This window comes from Crocodylus porosus, unplaced genomic scaffold, assembly GCF_001723895.1.
Source record: "Crocodylus porosus isolate Cpor-Errol unplaced genomic scaffold, CroPor_comp1, whole genome shotgun sequence".
NCBI lineage: Eukaryota > Metazoa > Chordata > Crocodylia > Crocodylidae > Crocodylus > Crocodylus porosus.
The window spans coordinates 7,032,246-7,039,730 of NW_017728918.1; positions in this window are offsets into that span (position 1 = coordinate 7,032,246).

A 7,485-nucleotide genomic window follows, 5' to 3' on the forward strand; every position below is an offset into this window, starting at 1 on the left:
CCGTGTGGGCATCGACACCACAGTCTCCCAGCTTTTTGATGAGGACAGGGTGAGAGACATGAGCCATGATCCACTGCCCGCGTGCCCCTGCGACGGGTGCCAGTTCCACGGGTAGGGGCCCGTGGGGAGAGGATCACAGCTCTGCCCTGGGCCCTGGCCCTGTGCTGCCACCACCATGTGATCCCAGCCTCATCTACCTGTCCCGCTTCTGGATGCTGGTCCCCAGCTGCCCGCAGCCTCATCCCGTATGCCCAGCCACGTGCCCTGCATGCATGAGTCCTGGTCCTGGCAGTGGGTGCGGGGCAGATGTGCCAGGGTGCAGAGCCCAGTGGCAGCTGGAAGGGGCAGCCACCTCACTACTCCTGCCCCACGGCGTGCCTGAGGGTGGCAGGACCAGCTGTGAACCCCTTGAGCCAGGCTGCCTTCTGTGCCTGGGCCAGGTGGGACCGAGGCACCTGCTGCGGACCATACAAAATCCCTCGTCTGGCCCGTGGGCCATGTTTTACCCACCTCTGACTTAGTCGTCATGGTGCCATCCTGCCCTACCTTCTTTCTCAGTAACGTTAGGCTAAAAGGTCTTGGGACCCAATCAGCCATAAACCCAATGGATGCGCTAACAGGAGGAACCAAGTTCCTTTATATAGTGAAGACAGCTGCAAACAGCATGCTACTTCTCAAGTACTAGGTCTCCTGGTAGGTCATAAGTTAACTGCAGAGTTCCTCCAATTGCAAACAAAGTGGGGTGGGTATATTGATTTGCAACGTGTGTGTGTGTGTGTGTGTGTGTGAGAGAGAGAGAGAGACCCTGAGAGGAACCAGAGAGAGGATGCTTCTTGGGCACAGAGCCTACAGGAGTGGCAGGCTGATGACTTTAGAGCAATGAAACTTCTGGCCATTTTTTATCCCATTGTTTTCCAAGAAACAGGACTTTATGCACAATTGTTTGTTATAAACCAGCAAGATGACACCAAGGATATGCTTGATTCTTAGCAATGAATCCTCACTGAAACTGCCTAGTAACATCCCAAATATTAGGTAATTGCCCAGGTCTGCGGGATAACCATTACTTTGGGTGGCATTCTGGTTCAGTGAAGTTAATGGGAGTTTTGCTCTTAGTTTAAAAAAATATTTGTTCTTCGTCCTTTGGTTTCTATTTTAAAATAATAGTCAAGGCACAGGTTTCAAAGCTCTCAGCATCCCAGCTGGGACGGAAGAACCTGGCTCCATTTGAGCACCAGAACCTGTCATTAGGTATCACAGGGAGAGCAGCTGGATGCTGTGCATGTCTGGACACCTATGTAGCTATGGGGCACTTCGAAGTCTGGCCCTCAAATTGTTTGAAAATCTGGAGTGACAAGTTTGCCCTGTTGTAGTCCCCTGAAAATTTCCCTTTGGCATCAGTGGGATGAGGATTTTACTGCTGGCTTCCGGAAGTGAAGCCAGTGCCTGTTTGCATCAACTAACTGCAATGAGTAGGAATATAGCACTACAAGGGATCTCCTAGGTCACTGAATGTGGTCCTCTGCTACCAGGCGCCACCACATCAGATAATCCCTTCCATAAATCGAACAAGCTCCCTCTGAAAAGTGCTATGCTTTGTGTAAAACACATCTTGCAGTTCCATAATCCTCTCCCAACAAAGAGGTTTGATATGCAGCTGCCTAGCCATCCCTCTGGGCTCTGAGAAGCACACTGGCCAGCTCGAACATTGATATCCTCCAAGCTGTGGTAGATCTGAGGAAAGGCACTTTGTCCCAGAAAGCTGGTCTAACATCTCCTCCACTGATGCAGTGGTCCAGTAAAAGGTATCACCAAAAACCCACTTGCTTCCTGAACATCCACAGCAGTAAGAGATTCCTTAGGCTACATCAGACTCTTGCACCTATGTGGGCCTCTCCACGTCAGAGGATCCGCTTGGTGAAATAAATGCAGCCCAAATAAAGTCAAGCTGCATGACCAGGCTGCGATGCTTACTGTGGGGTTGTCACCCTGTGGCACACATGCCAAAAGTGGCATGGGCAGCAGTTCACAGAGCCCAGCAGCATATCAGCAGAAGGTGGAGTGGCAGATTGGGCAGGGGGTTGAAGTAGCACTTGAGGAGGGTACGGGGCTTAATTTGTGGCCTGCTTGCCAAAAAGATTGGCTCCTGCTGCTCTTACTGATGTTGGTGAGCTCTTATGCGAGTCATCCCCCTGATGTCAGGGTGAGGAAGGAGTCTGGGCAGGCCCTCCTGGTGCCCCAGGAGACCAGCTCAGCCGGGCTGATGAGGGTAAACGCTGTAACAGCTTTGTTCCTTATCGCAGAAGTTGGCAGATCTGACTGCAGTGCGACCAGCCCACGCTCTTGCTGAAATCCCTGGTGACACTCCCATTGCTTGAGCACAACCAGTCCGTTGTCACATCAGGAGTCATCTGTGTAAGGGCTCTCAGCCAGGTTGATGTGAATTAACTTTTAAAGGGGAGTAGTAACCTCCCTGTGGACACTCTTACTCTGACTTAATGTAGGGTTACAGTTTTAAAGAAGAGGAGGGATATGATTGTGGGGGGCAGGGATATGCTAGTGCCCTGCTGCAACCCCTCTGCCCCTGCTGCAGCCCCAGCACCTGGGCAGCTGTCCCCAGTGCTGGCGGACACCTGCCCCCTTCACATACCCATCCACTCCACATACCCCGGCCACACTCACACAGACACACGTGCCCCAGACAGCCCCCCAGACAGCCTCGAAGCCCTGGCCCTCCAACCCTCACTTCCCATGTCTGCATCCAGCTGCTGGGGCTACTCCCACCCTGCCTGGCTGCATGCCAGCCACATGCATGTGCATGTGCCATGCAGCTCCTTGCTAGGGCAAGCCAGGAAGTGCCAGGACATTTTTTTGATGCTGAACAGAACAAAATCCCAGATCTTTGTTCATATTTTTAACATATTTTCCATCTGCCCAGATGGAAATCAGAGGACCCAAAAAGAGGACACGTCCAGGAAAACCCAGATGTATTGTAACCCTAAGTTAATGTGGTCTTAATTTGATGTGGCTTATTTTCCTTCCAAACTGAATTGGGCTAATTGATAGTAAGGCTACCTTAATTCTGAATAAGATTGACCGTAATAGAGTTGAATGCAATTTAACTAATCCACTTTGCCTGCCTATGTGCGTGCTCTGGGGGAGGGGGTCATTTTAATTAGAGTGGTTCCTGGAGACTCGCTCGAATTAAAATGCCTCACCTTCACATGTATTAAGCTCCCATGTGTTTCAAAATGGCCACAGGATGCTTTATCTAAACCTCATTCCACAAGGTTTAGACAAAGCAGCCCCGTGACCATTGTAAAATGTGCGGGGGCTTATACACATGACAGCAAGGCCCGCTGGAGCCTTCTAGTTAGAACATAAACCAGACTCGATTAATCAGAACAGACTCGATCAATCAAGTCTGCTCTGACATGTTCTAATTAGAACACAAATCAGCATGTGTCTAGGCTGCCTTTTAGGTAAATTAATTCAGATTAGTTTCCTCTAGCGTTGTTGTGTAGACAAGCCTTCTTAAGCCTTTCTATGGGTAGTCACCTAAGCATGGGTGACTGGTGCCTCCTGAAACTGGGGAGGGGGCACAATTGTGGGTGGCAGCATTGGCGGCGGGGTGGTAGCACTCTTTTCCACACTTAAAATTATAGAATCATAGAAAATAAGGGTTAGAAGGAACCTCAGGAGGTCACATCTAGTCCAACCCCTGCTCAAAGCAGAGCCAGCCCCAGCTAGATCATCCCAGCCAAACCATCCCTAACTAGATCATCCCACTTGCGGCTAGCGTCATTTATTTACGAAGGCCCTCCGACGAACTTATCAGAAGGGATAGCAACCAGATGTTGCTGAAATGCTCAGCACTAGATTCTGCTCTTCACTTGGCATGAGCGCTGCGATTGACCTGTCCTGATACCATGTGGTCACTCAGCGGTGTCTCCTGCTGTCCTCCGAGCTCAGAAAGTCCATTTAACAAGCCCCATTGCTGTGGTGACACACAGCCTTTGCTTGGCATTTTCCATCTTCCAGCAGTAGCAACACTAATGCAAAAGGGTATCGGCAATTGCATTACTGTGGCAGCCTGCCCTGCTCACAGCAAGTTTAAATAGCATGATAGTAACAACACACCTTGTCTACACAAGATCTCCTACAGTTGGAACGAGCAAGCAGGAAAGGCCTCTGTAATGATCTGCTTATCCAGGCACGAGGTCTCTCTGCATGCTGTACAGAAAGACAGTGTGGTCCCTGGTAAACGACAGAGACCCAGCTGGATCTTGAGCTGCACGGAAGATTATGTATCAATACTAATTACAGTCTCTTTAGTACACACTTCCTTTTAAATGAAGGATCTGGATCTCATCTCTCAAGACAGATGCTGAATGCCTGTTTGTGCTACTTCCTACCGCCGACCCCTCCATCTTTCAGATTGGCAGTTTCCCTGTTGCTTGACTTGGGATGTGTTTTGGAGGGTGTAATTGCATCGGATGGTGACTCTGCTCTGGTCATCTGAGCAACTGAAGAGAAGAAGAGGGATTGGGACCTTCAAGGAATAACTGGTAAATCGCATTGACGTGCACTGGCCTAAGCTAGCTCTCGGCAGTCACTAATGAATGTAACTACTGAGATCATAGGGCAAAGTGACACTCAGTTACAAGACAAAGGTAAAGCAGTTTGCAATTAAAGAGCTAACAAGTTTGTACTGGTTATTTTTAGTGCTCCTTTATTTTTCCAGTGATTGCTCCAACTTTCCTGAGATGACAGTATTGGGTCAGTCCTTTTTGCAGCTTAAAGTGCAGCTCGACTTTGCAAAGTGAACAATGTATTTGTGGGTTTCCTTATTTATGCCCTTTCAAAGGCCACCAAATCTCATTTGCTCTCTTTACAAAACCAAAGTCTGCCCCAAATGTGAAAGTCTAGTCTCTCTCATCCTCAGAAGTAACAAGGACTGTGCAGTGAGAACTTAGCAGACTCTCATGGAGGGGAAATAAAATGGACTTCATGGGACATGCCAAAAGTGCTGCAGACCTGTTTGCTTCTTTCTTAACCAAGCTCTCATTTATTGCTCTTGGACTTTACCTGGACCTATATGCATTTGAAATGAATAATTTATCAGACATATTTAGCCCCTTGTCTTTCTCATGGAATAGTCATGGGAAGAGTATGGTTTCCTTAGACACCTTTGTGATTCCAAATTATGTGACTATTTGGGGATGAATTTTTTGTTTTTAGTTGAGTTAGGAACAACCCTTGGCCAGCTGCTGTCAGTCAAGTTGTGTTAAGTGGTCGTGATTGGCCAGGTATTGGCCACTTGGCACTGTTTCTGTTTCTTGACTGGATGAGCAGGTGAGCATTTCTTGAATAAATCCACACTTGTGCAAATGTAATCTTTGGATCGGGTAAGCGATGTGTAAATGAGAATAGCATAAGCGAGGTTGCATGGTGAAGGCATTGGAGTGGAATGCACAAATCTGGGGGGGCACATGCCCCACCATGCCTCCCCTGGGGTGTGTACACAGCAGCGGGAACCTGCCCCCATCACCATGCCCCCCTGGATGAGCTCCTGTGGCCTCACCCTGCTCCTCATTCCGGCCCTGAGTCCCATACACCACCCTGGCTAGACAGCGCTCCCAGCCCTTGCCCCACTCCCTCTCTCACCATCAGGGCCTTGATCTGCCCCCCATGCCCCTTTCCCCCACAGATGTACCTGCAAGGAGCTGCTCTCCATGTACTCAGCTGTACTTCTGGCCACATGCATGCATGTGCCCTGTGCCCTGCTCCCGGCAGCCTGAAGCAGGACCCCTTGCAGGCTGGAATGCTGCACGCCTGCACGGGGAAAGCCACCATTTCCCAAGGGAACCCAGGCATCCAGGGGGACCCTGATTGGCTGGGGTCCATGCGTTAATCCACCCGTCCCCACTGAGACCAAATCCAGAAAAAGGAGACCCTCCTTTTCCCACCTCCCAAACAAGTATTTGTCTAAAATGTCCTCAAAAACTTCCAGTAAAGGAGATTCTGCAGCCTCCCTAGGTCATTGCTGCCAGCTCTACATGCTTGTGGTCTGCATTTTCCATCATCCGATACTCAATTCCTGTCTGGTCACCAAGTGGGGGGACACCCTTGGCAAGAACCAAATGTCTTTGGTGGAGGAGTCTATACGCCACCCTGATCCTTGAGCTGTGAACATGTCACTCTGCCTCATCCGCCTGGGTGGCTGTTCTTTGAACCCCTTTGTCTCCCAGCCATGGGTCACCCATTTTGACATCTTTTGCTCTGCAGATAGGACATCACAGACCTCAGCTGGAGGATCTTCCATGGAGCCATCATCATGGGCTTGTATCTGGCTTGTTTCACAGATGCCCCTCACACCTGCCCCTTCTGCACTTGCCTATCTGGAGCGCACCAGGCTGCAGCCCCTTCACCTCCGGAGCTCCCTGCAGAGGCTCTGGATGTGCTGCTCCCAGCACCTTTTGGTTTTTGCATTCTCCATCTGAGGACCCATCCATGGGACCTCCCATCACCTTTCTCCTGGCCCTCTCCAAGCTAGCAATGTATCTGAGGAGGAAGGAGGTTCTGGCTCGGGGGGACACCCAGGGACTGCAGAGCCATTTTCCTGTTCCTGATCTGTTCGCATCTCTGGGCAGAGTTTCACTGGGCAGTGTCCACTGGCTCCTTGGATGTGTTCGAGAGCCGGAGGGTACTGTTCAGTGTATCTGCTTGCTGTCTCCCCAGGCACAGTAGTTCTAACCCTTGTACCCTCACTCCCATCCATACTGTCCCCCATAATCCCTCACTGTGCACTCAGTGTCCCCTCAAATTAAGGGCAGCTTTTTGCTTTATTTGGTGGGCAAAGGCTCCCAGTGCACATCAGATCGGCCTGTGTCCTGTTGATGCATCCCCAAATACAACCAGCTTAGTTTGTGGTAGAAGTGCATCAGTGACTCACATTCACATAGACACTGCTATCTCCCCCAGAACTTGGTGCCGGCCAATTATTCCTGATGTTGTATCAGTGCTGTTCATTAACAAAGAAAGAGCAGCACTTTGCATGCGTCTTGTTTGAGTTTTGTCTTCTTGACATCAAACCAGCCACCGCTTTCCCTTGCACTCCATGCTTGCCACTCATCCAGCTTGTGGCCTTCCTTGACGCTGCTCCATACTTTCATGTCTTTCTTCCTGCTCTTCCTACAATTCCTTTTTGATTTTGGGGTCATCCAAGAGTATTTGAGGCGATCTCTCACTCTGTCTCCTTTTTCTCCTCACAAGGACAGTTTGCTGTCTGGCTTTTAATATAGCCTCCTTCAGATTCTCCTGTGCCCCATTATCCCTTACGGTACCTTCCTACCACTTCCCCGAGAGTCCCTGAGAATACATCTCTATCCCTTCATGGCCCTCTTGCAGGTGGGGCCAAGAGGAGTGCCCTTGGCTCCCCATTCCTGCTTTGCAAACCTGGAAAGGAAGCAATGAAGCCACCCT